This window comes from Manis pentadactyla, chromosome 12 (genome assembly GCF_030020395.1).
Source record: "Manis pentadactyla isolate mManPen7 chromosome 12, mManPen7.hap1, whole genome shotgun sequence".
Classification (NCBI taxonomy): domain Eukaryota; kingdom Metazoa; phylum Chordata; class Mammalia; order Pholidota; family Manidae; genus Manis; species Manis pentadactyla.
This window is the reverse complement of record NC_080030.1, coordinates 70,057,347-70,073,271: the sequence shown is the minus strand read 5'-3', so window position 1 is coordinate 70,073,271 and position 15,925 is coordinate 70,057,347.

Genomic DNA, 15,925 nt, shown 5'->3' with positions numbered 1-15,925 from the left:
CAGTTGTTATCTGCATTCTACACGTTTCACCTAAACTGTTCTAGTCCCCATTACCCCTCCCTGTTCATGTCTGGTTATCTGCTTACTCTTAACAGTCTCATTTCCCATAACAGTTAAGTGGAGAATGAGATCTGAGCTCAAGTCAGTTAGATTCACTATTGTGCTGCATTGCCATCAACGGTAATTCGGAGAGTATTATTACAGTGGCCCTTTTGACCAATCTCATTTATAAGGCTTTGCTAAAATAGTCCACACTAAATCCTGATATTGAAGTACATTTTAACTTCCCTTTAGATTTGTGAACCAACAGCTTACAAATTAGAAATCATCAGGAAACCTATTTATGTTAATAGGTAGGCAGACAAATGATCAGTTGTGTTGACTTGAGTATTCAAGCAAGAATATATGTTCAGAGATTGATGGTGCTATTGATTGAGCCTTGATTTTTAAACCTGAAAAGGATATTATATAATCATCATAGTAATAGTAACAATAATACTGAAAACTACCAGGCATACCAGCCCTTCTATATTTTAGGTCTTTTTCCAAGATCATTATGTACATTATTTATTTCATTAAATCCTCAGAACATATTAAATATGCTATCATTTTGTACAACAATCATTTTACAAGTGAGAAAATAGACTTGTTATAGTTTGGTAACTTACTCAAGTGGTAATTGGCAAAGTTGAAATTCAAATAACTGCAGAGTTTGTGTTCTTAAACATTATGTTATTAATTAATATTTATGGAACCCACAGATTTTTGCAAATGGTGAAATTTTTGTTTAGAGAAGTTACTTGGTGTTCCCAGACCCCACAGCCAGTCAATGGTAGAGTTGAGGCTTCTTTCCACTATGGGTCACATTTACCTTTAAGTCGCCTTCCTTTTCATACAAACTTTCAACTATTACCAGTCCTCTTCATGTGTTCCTTCATTTGATGGAAAACCAAGTGTCAGCCTTATACAAAGCACAAAGTACTATAAAGAATACAAAGATGAGTGTGTCTTCTAATATCTTATAACCTAATGAGAGTAGAGAAGAAAAATATGTAAGCCTCAGATTAAGTTTCAAAGCAGAAAGAATGATGCATCAAAAGCACAAGCAAAGTGTTACGGCAGTGCAGAGTAAAAGGCAAGCAGTCTTAATCTGGGTTCAGAACGAATACTTAGAGAATGTGTAATTTGAAATGAGGATTGAAGGTAGGATGGGGAGTTTGAAGCAGGGTATTCCATCTAGGTAAGTGTATATGAGAGCCAGCTGGTGCAGTGAGTGGTACAGAGGCAGTCCAAAGAACAGTCTCTCAGCACAAGGAAGTGAAATGCACCCCGAAGAGGTAAGTCACGTATGTATGAAGTGGAAACGAACAGTGAAGTGTTAAAAAAGCTGTAGGGTGTCGGAGGTAGAGAAATACCTGAGAGCTCTAGTAGTCAGGGAAGCAGCATGGAGGGAGCAGAGCCTGAATGGGACCTTGAAAAATCAGCAGGGCTTCTAGGGGAGGGGAGAGGCAGTGCAGGCACAGGTTGGGTCCCAGGTACAGTCAAGTGGGAATGCACAGGGTGCTTAGGGCGTAGTGAGGAGATACACAATATTGTGTGTATGTGTGTGTGTGTGTGTGTGTGTGTATGGTGGTTAAAGAGTAATTGGAGCAGATAAGAGAAGCTGGGCAAGTGACACCATCAGGCAGTGTGATGGCATGTGGCAGTTAGAAAAGAAATGAGGGACCTAATTCAGTGTCCTGTAGGCCACTGAATGGTGACAGGCCCTGCGGGAGGTTGTGATGTAGCCCTGAGTGATGGCGGCTCACGTATTAGTCATGTGAGTGCCCCTGGCTGACAGTAATCTTGTTAGCACCTTCACCTCTGAATATGAAGAGCAAAACTAGTCCACAGGATTACAACTTGTTTATATTTAAAGGCTTTTTCCCTTTTTAAGGTAAATACATATTCTGTTATGTGTAAAATCTAAGCAAAGGCTGAATAGGTCTGTATCAGCTTACATTGCTTTTTCATAATTATTCATTACAGTGGTCTCTAATATACTTACATGAAAATTTAAATCTATTGCTAGTGATAAATTTGAATTCTCGGGTTTAAAGTAGTGGAGTTGGATAGGCAGCAGAGAGAAGAAATTGACTTAGATGAAAAATCTCTTACAGAAGTGTAGAAACCTCATAGTCTCTACCTGCCCCACTGTGGGGATCTGTGGCAGCATTTCCACTGCGAACATCCCCTGTAAGATGCTCCCAGCTGATGCCTGAGCACAGTGGGGTGACAGGGTCTGGCAGTTTCTGCCCAGTGTGGCTTTTCTGTGATGGATCTTTGCACTAGCGTGCCCCATTGGGCTGGCCAAGACTTTCTCAAAGCTGCACAGTGGTCTAAGACACTTCCTAAGGAATCCTCCCTTTTTCTCCCTCTCCTTTTGCAGATGTCAGCCTGGCATCTTGGTCTGAAAGCTTTTTCTGCCTATTCTTGATCGCTCCCCGCCTCCCTCACAACTCCTGCCACTTGCTGCAGCTGCTGCCACGCTAAATCTCTGGCCCTCATATTCTTTCTTGGTATCTACATAGGTTCTGAGACCAATTCCAATGTGTGTGTGGGGGTGGGGGGAGGTATTTCCTCACTCACATTACCTATTCCACACAATCCTTACACTATCTACCTGGAGACAGCATCAGATGGCACAGGTTAAGGGCTCCATCCTACAAGACTGCCCTTCTCCCTGCCTTCAGGGGCCAGTTGTGGGCCTCAGGTTCTTACCTGTGCTTCTGACAACCAGCTACAGATTAGAGTTTACACTGACCCCGTCCATAGGGTTGGTTAATCTGCTAGAGCAGCTCCCAGAACTTGTGGAAACACTTATTTCTGTTTACAGTTTATTAATGGATATAGGAAAGGATATGAATCAATAGCCAGATGAAGAGATACACAGGACAAGGTCCTGAACGAAAGAGCCCCTGTCCTTGTGGATCCTGGGACTGGCTTGGTGGCACGTGGAAGTGTTCTGGGTCCCACAAACATGGAAGGCCTCTGAAAAAGGGAAGAGGAGAAGAAAGGGAGCAAAATTCTGTTCTTCTGAGTTTTTATGGAGGCTTCATCAATTGTTACATAGTCATGACTGACTAAGTCACTGGCCATTGGCTGATTCAACATCTAGCTCCTCTCCCCTCACCTCTCCCCGCCCTCTAACTGCACGGATGGTGCTCCCAGCAACCAGTCCCTGCCCCTAGGTGGGGTTCAAAGTCTCCTCATGAACACAAGACATCCCTTTCACCTTTGTGGATCTGAAGCATTTTTAAGAACTGTGGATAAATACCAAATATATTTGAGAAATATATTTTCGTCATCTACATGACCAAATACATATTATTTATAAATCATTGTTTCCTGAGGACTCAGACACAAGTATCATTATGATGATCTAAATCTAATAAATAGAGTATAGTCAAGAAGGCCAGCAAACTTTTTTCCATAAAGGGTTAAATAACAAATATGTTAGCACATGTGGTTTCTGTCACTTTATTCATTGTTTTTCTTATAATCTTTTAAAAGTATAAAAACCATTTTTAACTTGCAGGTTGTAAAACACTGGCTGTGGTTGCCTGTTTTCCTACTCTTGGATATTGCATATCAAATTTTGGAGATATTTGCTTTTTTGCTGTATGTTTTATTAGCTGTACAAAAGGGGCTAATCTCTGCCCACTAAGCTCACAGGGTGTTTGTTAGCTTTATCAGTAAGTGAATAGTTTCAAAATAGCTTTGGGGTCTAAGAGAGGGGTAGACTGAGGTGGGGTAGAAATTCAAGAACTGGAGGTGAATGAATATATGTGGGTCTGAGGCAGGAAGACTGATGAAGAGAGAACAGATACAAGGACAGCAGCAGTGGGAGCATCAGGAGCCCTCTTAAAACCCCTGTAAGTCAGCTCTGCACGGGGAGCTCTGAGAGAGTAATGGAGGGAGAAAGCTAGAGAATAGAATAGGTGGAGACAGACGAAGACAATAAAAAGGGCAAGAGAAGGGAAGAAAGCAAAGATTTTCATATAAAATTTTTTATTCCACATGATAAAATGGTTCCAAAAAGGTGGATGGAAAATGGAAGAAAAAAAAATGAAGCCCATGGGAGTAGAATAGATGATTTAAAATTTGATTGAAAGAAGTCACCCAGAAATTATGTTTTCCATTGCATAAATGTAACTCTCCAGGAAGATGGCAACGTGTGATGGAACCCTGATTAGAATCGATTATGATGAACTCAAGGAACATATTCTTAATAATTTAGATTTCTGGAGTTTGATGTGTTAGCTTGCAGAGAATTGGAATTATTTGAATGACTGAATTAGAAGAAAAAGGAATTTAGACTACTTTGTAGAGCAAGTGTACAAGTTCTGTTCCTTACCTTTAAGAAAACATATGACTCAGGATGTAGGAATTTTTGTTCTGTACTAAATTTGTAGTAAGAGGAACATTCTGGTGTGGTTTTAGAAGATATAGGTGCTAAACAGAATTAGAAGGGTAAACTATCTGGGGCAGACGTACGCTGTGTTTCATCACTCCATTCCCTTTTTCTGGGCACAGCTTGCAAGTAGGTTGGGGTGTTAGGGTCCGGAGTCGACCACCTCTCAAATAGACAGAAGACACTCACGATAATGCAAGTCACACAGTGAGGTTTATTTCCAGCTACCTGGGGTCCAAGTGTCTGCCGGATGCAGCGGGTTTCAACAAGGACCTAGAGCACTCAAAGCCAGGGGTTTATATGGCATTTTCAAAAAGCACTTACTCACAGTAATTTTCCATAATTTTTGGCTTGTGCCACATCCTGGGGGTTAAGCAAGAGCAAGATAAGACCACTCCTCAAATGTTAGGGTGGTTTAGCAAGATAAGCTGACCAGTGTCGCAGCCACCCACAACCTGTTTATCAAGCCTTCCCCAGTTCCTCTTCTCCTGAGTCATGCACTCAGAAAATGGCTTCTTGGCCCTTAAGATGGCCATTCTCATGCTAACCCATTCTTACATTCCCCCCTTTTTGTTGTTATAATGAGGAACCTTGCTCATTGGTAGGGCAGTCGTAGGGGCTCTCAGGAGTGAGCAACTTTTTGTATTGTTGTCTTAAGAACAGGAGTTGGACAGTATTAACATGGTCTTTTACAAAATTAATAAGTTTGTTTAGAATGCAGGGGCCAAAAGTTAAAATGAATACAAGTAAAATCAATGGGCCAACTAGGGTAGAAACTAGGATAGTGAGCCAGGGAGACTTATTAAACCAAGCTTCAAACCAGTTCTCTTGTGCTTCTCTTTCTCTCTTTCTCTTGGCTAATCCTTCTCTTACTTTAGCCATGGAATCTCTTACTACTCCTGTATGATCAGTGTAAAAACAGCATTCTTCTCCTAGTGTAGCACATATTCCCCCTTGTTGGAGGAACAATAAATCAAGTCCTCTTCTATTTTGGAGTATGACTTTGGATAGGGAGGTGAGAGATTTTTCTAGATGACTAATGGAGGCCTCTACTCTTTCTATATCTTCATCTATGGCCGCTCTCAGGGATGTCATACCTGCTTGTTGAGCGGCCAGAGAGGCTATGCTGGTTCCGGCCCCAGCTAGTCCTAAACTGAATAGGGTGGCAATGGTTAGGGCAGTGATGGGCTCTCTCTTATTTCTTAGGCTCGTGTCTTTACTCCAGTGTGAACACATGCCTTCTTCGGGGGGGTAGAGGATGCGGGGTATCACAGTCACTAGGGTACAGACTCTTTAGAGGCATTAAAGACTGAGCTTGAGAGGCACAGGGTGAGGCCAGTCATGGAACATATCCACCGTCCATTACTTTCTGGGGTTAGCCACTTTATGGGGTACCTCTTTATGTCATCCCAACTAGGGGTGGCACTTATGGAAGTGCACAAACTTTGTTTATCCTGTGGCACTTTCCCTAGGCAAGTCCCTTTACCGCTTATATGCTGTGGAGTTAAGCCTATTTTACGGTCTCCCCATGAACACTGAGAGGGATTTTCACTAGTTAATACATTATAAGTGGTATCTAGGCCTATGGCTTCATAAAATGGGGGCTTTATATCATAACATAGCCAGCAGGAGGCCGTGAGGTCAGAGCTGGTAGTGTTAAGGGTTTCATACATAGCGTACATCAGTTTCCGTAGGGGGTCCTCACCAGCCTGCACAGCAGGTGCTGGGGGTGTCTGGGGTTTAGTTATCTTTTTCGGGGTGCTCTTGTTATCTGGGTTTTTAGTAGGGACGGGAGGAGCTAATACCTGATTTGGACCTATTGGACCCATTACCAATACCTAATTCGGATCCACAATCTCTGGCTTAGGCCGAGGGACTAATACTTAATTTGGACCTGTGGCTGCTGTAACTATCAGCTCGGTTCTCAATTTGATCTGGAGAAGAGTTCCAAACATAGGTTTCTGATAGAAAAGTAGACCCCAAATTAACCCTGACAGCCATCGCTTATCTCTTTTTCCCTCCTCTGTAAACTGGAGCTTTACTAGATTGCAGTTAGAATTGTACCAAGTTTGGGTGCATGGCTTAATGAATGAGAGAATGATGAGGTGGGGGGTTACTTGCCATTTTTGCTCTCCATCATTAGTGGTAACACAACTCCATTGTGCACAGTAAAGGGACTCAACTCCTCCACACTGAAGCCTCTCTAGTCCTTTTCAAAACCCAGGGCATGCATAAAACCCATTTCAACTTACGGAGATCCGGTGCTGTACTTTACGCCAATTTCCCCCTTTCATTCCTTCGATGTCTGCTACCTTGTCTTGGTTAAAGTACAAGTCCGAGAACCGTGTGTTTAGTGGGGCTGTGCTGGAGGTCTCATTGAGGATTGTATCAGTTTTTCCATCCATCAGGATCCATGTCTGCTTATAAGGTCGATGAGGGTTGGTCTCTGCGTGGTTTTCTTCCCAGTTGTTGAGCAGGGTCAGGACTAGTAGCCATTTCATCATCAGGCTGGGCAGGAAGTTCGGGGTGTTCTCGAGGTCTCAAGATCTGTAGTTTCAGGGGGTTATCAGGGTGCTGCTGCACGGTCCACTCTCTGGCTTGTCTCTGCTCTGGCTGGGTGGTTCGGCGCACGTGGGAGTAGTGGACCCAAGGTCTAATGCCATCAACCTTTAAGGCAGTTGGGGTAACCAGAACAACTACGTAAGGACCTTTCCATCTTTTTTCTAAGGTTCGGGTCCTGTGCCTCTTTACCCATACCCAATCCCCTGGGGCAATGCCATGTTCTGGGTTCGGTGTGTCTCTTGTCTCATACAAAGAGCGCACCAAGGGCCAAATCTCATGTTGGACTTCCTGCAGGGTCTTCAAACTGGCTAGATAATTTGGGGTCACATTAGGGTCTTGGTCTGGCAAGGCACGGACAATAATGGGGGGTGGTCTCCCATATAGAATTTCGAAGGGAGTCAATCCGTGCACATAAGGGGAATTCTGAACCTGGAAGATAGCATAGGGTATGAGGGTCACCCAGTCCCCACCAGTCTCGAAGGCCAATTTAGATAAGGTCTCTTTCAGGGTCCAATTCATTCTTTCTACTTGCCCTGAGCTCTGGGGATTATATTCACAATGTAACTTCCAATTGGTCCCCACCGCTTGGGCCAGTCCCTGTAGGGCTTTACTGATGAAAGCCAGACCGTTATCAGACCCTAAAACCTCGGGGACCCCATATTGGGGTATGGTTTCTTCTAGTAATACCTTAGCAACAACCTGGGCAGTCTCTCGCTTCGTGGGGAAGGCTTCTACCCAGCCTGAAAAAGTATCAACAAATACCAACAAGTACTTATACCCATACTTCCCAGGTTTTACTTCAGTAAAATCCACTTCCCAGCTCTGTCCCGGCACCCTCCCCCATACTCTTGTACCTGTATGTAGGGGTCCCTTCCTACTGGGTCTCATAGCCTGGCACCCGACACATTGGTCCACAATTTCCTGGATCTGGACGGCTTGTCAGGGGAACTTAAGGCGGGCGAACTCGAGAACTGTCAGCAACTTCCTCTTTCCTAAATGGGTGGCTTGGTGCAGATTGGAAAGAAGGAACAGTCCTAGTTTTACCAGCAGTATTAGTCTTCCCTCTGGGTCTCGATGCCACCCATGTTGATCAGGCTCTGGGCAGTGGTGGTTTTGGATCCACTGGAGATCTTCTGGGGTGTAATCAGGTCACGGGGGCAGGCACGGAAACTCGAGTGCGGGCAGGGCGAGTGCCAAAGCTGGTGAAGCGATTGCCGCCTTTTTGGTGGCCTCATCTGCTCGCTGGTTTCCCTCAGCTTGTGGGGTTCGGGCAGACTGGTGTCCAGGGATGTGAACCACTGCAACTGCCCAGGGCTTTTGCACAGCCGCCAGCAACCTCTGTACCTCTGGGAGATTACGTAGTTCTTTTCCTTCTGCTGTAACAAAGCTCCTCTCCCAGTAGATGGCGCCATGCACATGGACAGTGCTGAAAGCATAGCAGCTGTCAGTGTAGACAGTCACTCGTCTCCCTTCAGCTCCTTCTAGTGCCTCCGCCAGCACAATTAGTTCGGCCTTTTGGGCTGAGGTCCCTGGGGGAAGCGAGGCACTCCAAATGACATTCCCATCTTGGTCTACTACTGCTGCACCTGCTCTTTGCATCCCGTCCATGATGAAGCTGCTTCCGTCAGTGTACCATACCAACTCACTGTTGGGGAGGGCAGAGTCCTAGAGGTCGGGGCACACCCGGGTGATTTCTGCCAGGATTTCTTGGCAGTCATGCAGGGGGGCCTCTAGATCCGGGGTCGGCAGAAGGTGGCTGGATTTAGAACAGCAGGTTCGGCAAAGATGATCCAGGGTGCATCTAATAGGAGTCCCTGGTAATGGGTCAGGCAGGTATTGGTCATCCACTTACCAGGGGGGTGCTTCAGGACTCCCTCGATCACATGAGGAGTTACCACCTTTAGATGCTGCCCGAAAGTGAGTTTGTCTGCGTCTTTTACCATTAGGGCCACTGCCGCGATGATCCTTAGACATGGGGGCCATCCTCCTGCAACTGGGTTGACTCTTTTGGATAAAGAGGCAACCGGACACTTCCATGGCCCCAGATGCTGCATTAGCACTCCTTTTGCTATCCCCTTCCTCTCATTGACAAAGAGGGTGAAGGATTTTAGGGGTCTGGCAATGCCAGGGCTGGCACCTTTAAGAGGGCAGTCTTGAGTTCGTCAAAGGCTTTTTGTTGTTTTGGCCCCCAGGCCCAGGGGGCCTTATCCTTGATTGCTTCATACAGGGGCCTCGCTATTTCAGCATACCCCAAAATCCAAAGTCGGCAGTAGCCTGCCATCTCTAGAAACTCGTGGACCTCTCGGACTGAGGTCGGGACTGGAAGCCTAAGAATAGTCTCTTTCATGGCCTTTGTTAGCCATCTGGTTCCTTCACTTAATTCATATCCTAGGTAAGTGACTGTCTGCCTGCATATTTGAGCCTTCTTTGCACTGGTTTGATAGCCCAATTGCCCTAGTTCCTGGAGGAGGTCCCCAGTGGCCTGTCAGTATTTGGCCTTGGTAGGGGCTACCAGAAGCAAGTCATCTACATATTGCAGGAATGTAACTGAATCATGGCTCTGGCAAAACGAGTCCAGGTCCTGATTTAAGGCTTCATTAAACAGGGTTGGAGAGTTTTTGAAGCGTTGTGACAGTCTAGTCCAGGTCAACTGTCTGGAGGTTCCCGTGTTGTCATCATGCCATTCAAAGGCAAAAATGTTTTGACTGCTGGGTGCCAGGGCTATGCTAAAAAAAGCATCTTTTAGGTCTAGGGTGGTGTACCAAACATGTGAAGGGGGCAAGTGACTTAGTAAGGTGTAAGGGCTGGTGGATGTCTTCGATCCTCTTATTTACTTCCCTCAAGTCCTGGACTGGCCTGTAATCTTTTCCCCCTGGTTTCTTAATGGGAAGAAGTGGGGTGTTCCAGGCGGAGTAGCAGGGTTTCAGTACCCCAGCTTCTAAGAGGAAGTTAATGTGTGGGGCAATCCCATTTTGTGCTTCAGTGGACATGGGGTACTGGCGGACCCAGATAGGCTGGGCCAAGGCTTTGACTTCAACCACTACTGGTGCTCGATGGGCCACCAGACCCACTATTTCTGCCCATGCCTGAGGGTATGTTCTAAGTCAGTAATCCATCTCATGGGGCTACTCTGTAGGGGGAGAGGTGCCTTGCAGGGCAAACAGGCAATGCTCATCTGTGAGGGACAGAGTCAGAACATGAAGGGGCTATCCTTGGCCGTCCATCACTTTGATGCCATCCGGCTCAAAGTGGATATGGGCCTGGACCTTAGTTAGGAGATCACGCCCCAATAATGGGGCCGGGCATTCAGGGATAACCAGGAAGGAGTGGGTCACTTGATTGCGGCCCAAGTCCTCCTTGTGATTACTGGTCCATCGATAAACTTTGGACCCAGTTGCCCCCTGCACCAGGCTGGTTTTCTGAGACAGGGGCTCTGTAGGCTTGTTTAAAACTTAGTACTGGGCTCCTGTGTCTACCATGAATCCCACTGGTTTCCCTTCTACATACACAGTTACCCAAGACTCGGGGAGGGGACCCGAGTCCCGTCTCCCCTAGTCACTGTCCATTCCCGCCAGCAAAACCTGAGCATCTTGTCCAGTCTGGCCCTGGCGCTTGGGGCATTCCCTCTTCCAATGTCCATATTCTCTGCAGATTGCACATTGTCCCCTATCTAGCCTGGGCCACAGTTTCCAAGGTCGGGCCGGTCCGGTTGGACCCGGTCCTCCCCGGGCTGTGCCTTGCACTCCTGCCAGCAGGATTTTGGCCATCTCCTTCTGCTGCCTTCTGTTTTCCCTACCCAGGTGCTCTCTGTCTTCTTTCCTAATTCTTTCCTGTAACTCCTGATTTTCTTTTCTGATCCGATCCTCTCTTTCTTCTGGGGTCTCTTGAGTGTTGAAAACCCTCTCTGCCACTTTCATCAGATCTTGAATGGTCATTTCCCCCAATCCTTCTTGCTTATATAATTTTTTCCTAATATCTGGAGCAGCTTGGTTTATAAAGGACATAATTATAGCTGACTGATTCTCCCCTGCCAGTGGGTCTAGAGGGGTGTACTGTCTATAAGCCTCACAGGCGCTCTAAAAACACAGCCGGGCTTTCACTTTCCCCTTGCATTACAGCTTTTACCTTAGCCAAATTGGTGGGGCAGCATGCCGCCGCTCAGAGACCTGCCATAAGAGTCTGGTGGTAGACTCGGAGATGCTCCCTACCTTCCGCGTTCCCAAAGTCCCAATCTGGTCTATTCAGGGGGAAGCGCTCGTTGATCAGGTTTGGCAAGGTTATCTGCCATCCGTTGTCGCCGGGGACATTCTTTCTGGCCTCAGTGAGGATTTGCTTGTGCTCTTTGGTAGTGAACAAGGTTTTAAGGAGCTGCTGACAATTGTCCCAGGTGGGGTTATGTGCATGCATGACAGACTCAAATAGGTCAGTTATACCCCTTCGGTCTTCAGAAAAGGGGGGTTCTGAGCCTTCCAGTTATACAGATCACTACTTGAAAAGGGCCAATACTGGTAAGATCACTCCCTATCTGGGCCAGTACCTTCCAGGGCCTGTACGGGGAGAATGGGTGCTCCAGCTGAGGTGGAGGAGGATGGTTCCTCTTCTGGGGTCTCTTCCCGGTGCCTGCAGGGCCTTAATCCCCTTGCTGGTCCCTGGGTTGGGGCTGGGGTGCTGATGGGGAGACAGATGAGTGAGGGGGCTTGGGAGGGGCGGCCGCCTCAGGTTACAGCAGCACCACAGGTGCGTATGGTGGGGGGCGGGCATATTCTTCAAGATCTAGGTCTATCAGGGAGGGGTACAGGTCCGACCCTTCCTGTAAGATGGGTTTCTTGGATGGATCTCCCAGGAGTTCTGAGCGGGCCATAAGAGTGGATGCAGTTGGGTGGTGGGGGGCCCGAGAGATGACCAGTACCTGTGGGGGATCCTCCAGTTTCTTGAGGACAAATGGTTTTAGCCAGGAGGGAGGACTTTCCACCAAAGCCTGCCACATCAAAATATAGGGATATTGGTCCAGGTGGCCCTGTAATCCGGGCCGGCTGATCACATCTCAGACTTTCTTAATAATGTCCAGGGAAAAGGTCACCTGGGGTGGCCAGCCCACCTTAAAAGTAGGCCATTCTGCAGAGCAGAGGGTATCAAACTTACCTTTTTTTACTTCCATGCCATAATTGTGATCCTTGGCACGGATCTCAGGGAAGTGGTTCAGGAGCAGGGTCTTAGGTGTTACTTGAGCCTGTCACATTAAAAAAGAAGCCAGAAAAAGACAAGGGACACAAAGCAAGCAAACATACAAATTGGAACTGAGTTTTCTAACACCCACCGGCTGGTCAGCCACACCACACCCACAGGTGCTGTCTCAATTGCACAACGCTCAGGATCCTTACCTAGCAGTCCAAACAGCATCCACTGCGGACGTCGTTCGGGCACCATCTTGTTGGGGACATCTCCCACAACTTTCAGTGATGGATCCTCCAGGGTCGTAGCCCGCTCCTTCCTTTCCATGAGAATTCTCAATTGGAACCGGATAGAGACCTGTTTCAGTCTCTCTGGTTGAGGACCTGTTTCAGTCCTCCCCTCTTGGAGGTGGCCAAACCTCCTTCTGCAGCTTCTGAGCAAACCTCAGTATCGGGGGAGTCGTCTGTCTCCCTGAGGAGGGGTCCACCGATCCCAGACGAGCCCCCAATTGTTAGGGTCAGGAGTCAACCACCTCTCAAATAGACAGAAGACACTCACAATAATGCAAATCACATGGTGAGGTTTATTTCCAGCTACCTGGGGTCCAAGTGTCTGCCCAATGCAGCGGGTTTCAACAAGGACCTAGAGCACTCAAAGCCAGGGGTTTATATGGCATTTTCAAAAAGCACTTACTCACAGTAATTTTCCATAATTTTTGGTTTGTGCCACATCCTGGAGGTTAAGCAAGAGCAAGATAAGACCACTCCTCAAATGTTAGGGTGGTTTAGCAAGATAAGCTGACCAGTGTCGCAGCCGCCCACAACCTGTTTATCAAGCCTTCCCCAGTTCCTCTTCTCCTGAGTCATGCACTCAGAAAATGGCTTCTTGGCCCTTAAGATGGTCGTTCTCATGCTAACCCATTCTTACAGGGGTACTGGCAGTGAGTTTTGGCCAGTGAGACGAGGGCAGAAATGATACAAGCCACTTTCCGGCTTGAGCCTTAAATCATTTCTCTTGACTCCCAGCTCTCTCTTCTGCTACAGCGACCTTGGAGGCCAATTGTGGCAGTTGTAACAACCACAAATTGAAAGAGGGCAGCCCAACTTTTGCCAACTTTCATCTGAGTGAGAAATAAACTGTAGTGGAGCTAGCCCAATGATCTTTGGAAGTTTATTTGTAATTTTAACAGGGGGTAGCCTATATTGATGACTAGAGGGTCCGCGGGTACCGAACCATCATCTGTGGCTTGCTGCATGTAGAGCCTAGATAAGCATCTGCATGTTAAGTTTGGTTCACCAGTGTCGTTAAAGAGCAGCAGACTGAAATGCTTTCTGTTGAAAAGCAGATTAGGAAGAAAACAGATGTTTTCTGGAATTGTTACAAGGATACAGAATTTTTAAAAAGAAAAAAAAAAAAGGGTCACAGACTGACACCTGTCCAGATGAATTCAAGCAAGTTTTTAAGGCTACAGGAGAAGGGGACAAGTCAGACATGACATGTACTATTTGGAGATAGCAATATTGAGGCAGAAAATGATAGTGATTGCTGGTGGTGTTGGATTTGGGAGGGTGTAGTATCAAATTCTGCATCTTAATGTTTAAAAACTAGTGAAAAAGGAACATTTTTCTGAAGAGAAATTATTATTGAGGATAGTGGGTCGTGTATGAAAGGATAGATATCTGTACATCAGAGGCCTGATTGATGATTTACCTGAAATGTAGCAAAGATATTTCCAGACCCCTGCTCAAAACTGCAATGGTTCCCTCTCTTGTCCCTTGAGCACCATGCATGTTCATCAAACTGGATTATTTACTGTTTCCAAAATGAATCTTGCATTCTCTCAGTTTAATGGCTTTACTTATCTTGGTACTGTTGATGGACCTGTTCTTTGCTACTTTTTGCCTGAAATCCTGGTTCTTTTCTAAGGCCTACAACAAATGCCATCCTCCACATAAATAATTTCTTGCTGGTTCTAGTTTATCATTTTCTCCCTTGGTTCTTTCATAGAACCTAATAGCTTTTGGACATCACTTTCTTTCTACTTGTACCATAGTTCTTTGTGTTCAGGTCTTTTCTCCCCAACCGTGTTGTAAGCTTCTTGAGGTCACGTTGAATTAAATTTTTGTATACCTCCTAGTACAAATCAGACTTTCTAGTCTTAGGATGTGTGTAAGTCTGGGGAAAGTAAATTCTGTGGCAAAATAATCCTAAAAACCAAAATCAGTCAAAGCTAGAAATAAAGTTTAAAACCCGTTTATTGCTCACAAACTGCAGTCCCAGGCCATCTTTCTTCTCTGCTCAAGCAGCCACACACCAGCCCGCCCCCTCACCTCTCAGGTACAGATAAGCCCTCTGTTGCCCAGGTAATTACCCATTGATATGGAGATGAACTTCTCCACCCCTGAGGAAAGATGCAAATGTGCTAAAGCCATACTTCTTTCCACCTCTGAATGCCTATTGATATATAGATATACTAAAACCAGGTGAGATATTCTGGAAATGTTTCAGTTTTACCCACAATGTGATAAATAAATAAATGCTCAATTAAATTGAAGATAATTGAAGAATGAAAAGACTAACTCCCTTTGGTATTACTAGATAGTAAAACACATAAAAGGTGATCATTAAATTAGCAGAAAATTGTTCCAAGAAATGAGAAAGTGAAAGGAAGGGAAATACTGGTAGCCAAACAATTTTTAGTAAATACAAGGTGGTATAAATAACAAAATAGCAAAAATCCATGCTGCTGGGACAGTTTTCTGTTTGTAAAAAAAAAAAAAATGGAAAAGAAAAAATTATCTTTAGAGTTATTTATACTCTACCAAAATAAACAGCATGTAGAACTAAACATAAAAAAATTAAGCCATAGGACATTGGGAAAGATTAGTATTCATATTGTTCCTAGATTTGGAGAAACCTATAAACTTAAAAACACTGGAAAGAATTTTTAAAAATACAGCTTCCTTGAAAAACAAGTTCAAACATATTTGGTTCTTCAAAATAAACAATATAAATATAAAGGGAAACCTAAGTTTCGGGAAAATATTTGCAAGAAATATGATCAAACAGAATTTACATCCTCATAATATGGAGTTTATATAATTTAGATAGACAATAGGACTACAATGAACCAAAAATTGGTAGAGAAAATACAATGTTCAGCCTCATTAGAAGTTTAAGAAATGCAAATTAAAAGAATTAGAAACAATTTCTGACCTATCAGATAATATTGAAGATTTAACAATTGATAAAACTGAATGTTAGTGTGGGTCAGTGAGTCATGAACTTCTACTTAAGGGAGTGGAACTTCCCTAAGGGAAGAATAAACTTCCTAGAAGTCAATTTAGTAAGACTAAAGACTTAAATTTAAAGACTGAAATATTTGTAACAATTGGCAATTAATTCCACTGCTAGGAATGAATTCAAAAGAAAAGTATGCAATATAGACAATTTTATACATGATGATGTTTATAGAAGTATTATTAAAAGTGGTGAAAATTAGAAACAACTTAGATATCTAATATTAGGAGAACAGTTCAGTACATTATAATATATTTAGTGAAAAAAATATGCAGCCAGTATTTTTATAAAAAGTTTTAAATGATGTGAGGAATTGCTTATGATATAATGTTGAACAAAAGTGTTGGGTCCATGTAATCAACCTCCAAATAACCGGGAGATGCATGGATGCAAAAGCAAGAGCGTTTATTGGGTAGCCAGCATGCTGGGGTCTCACAC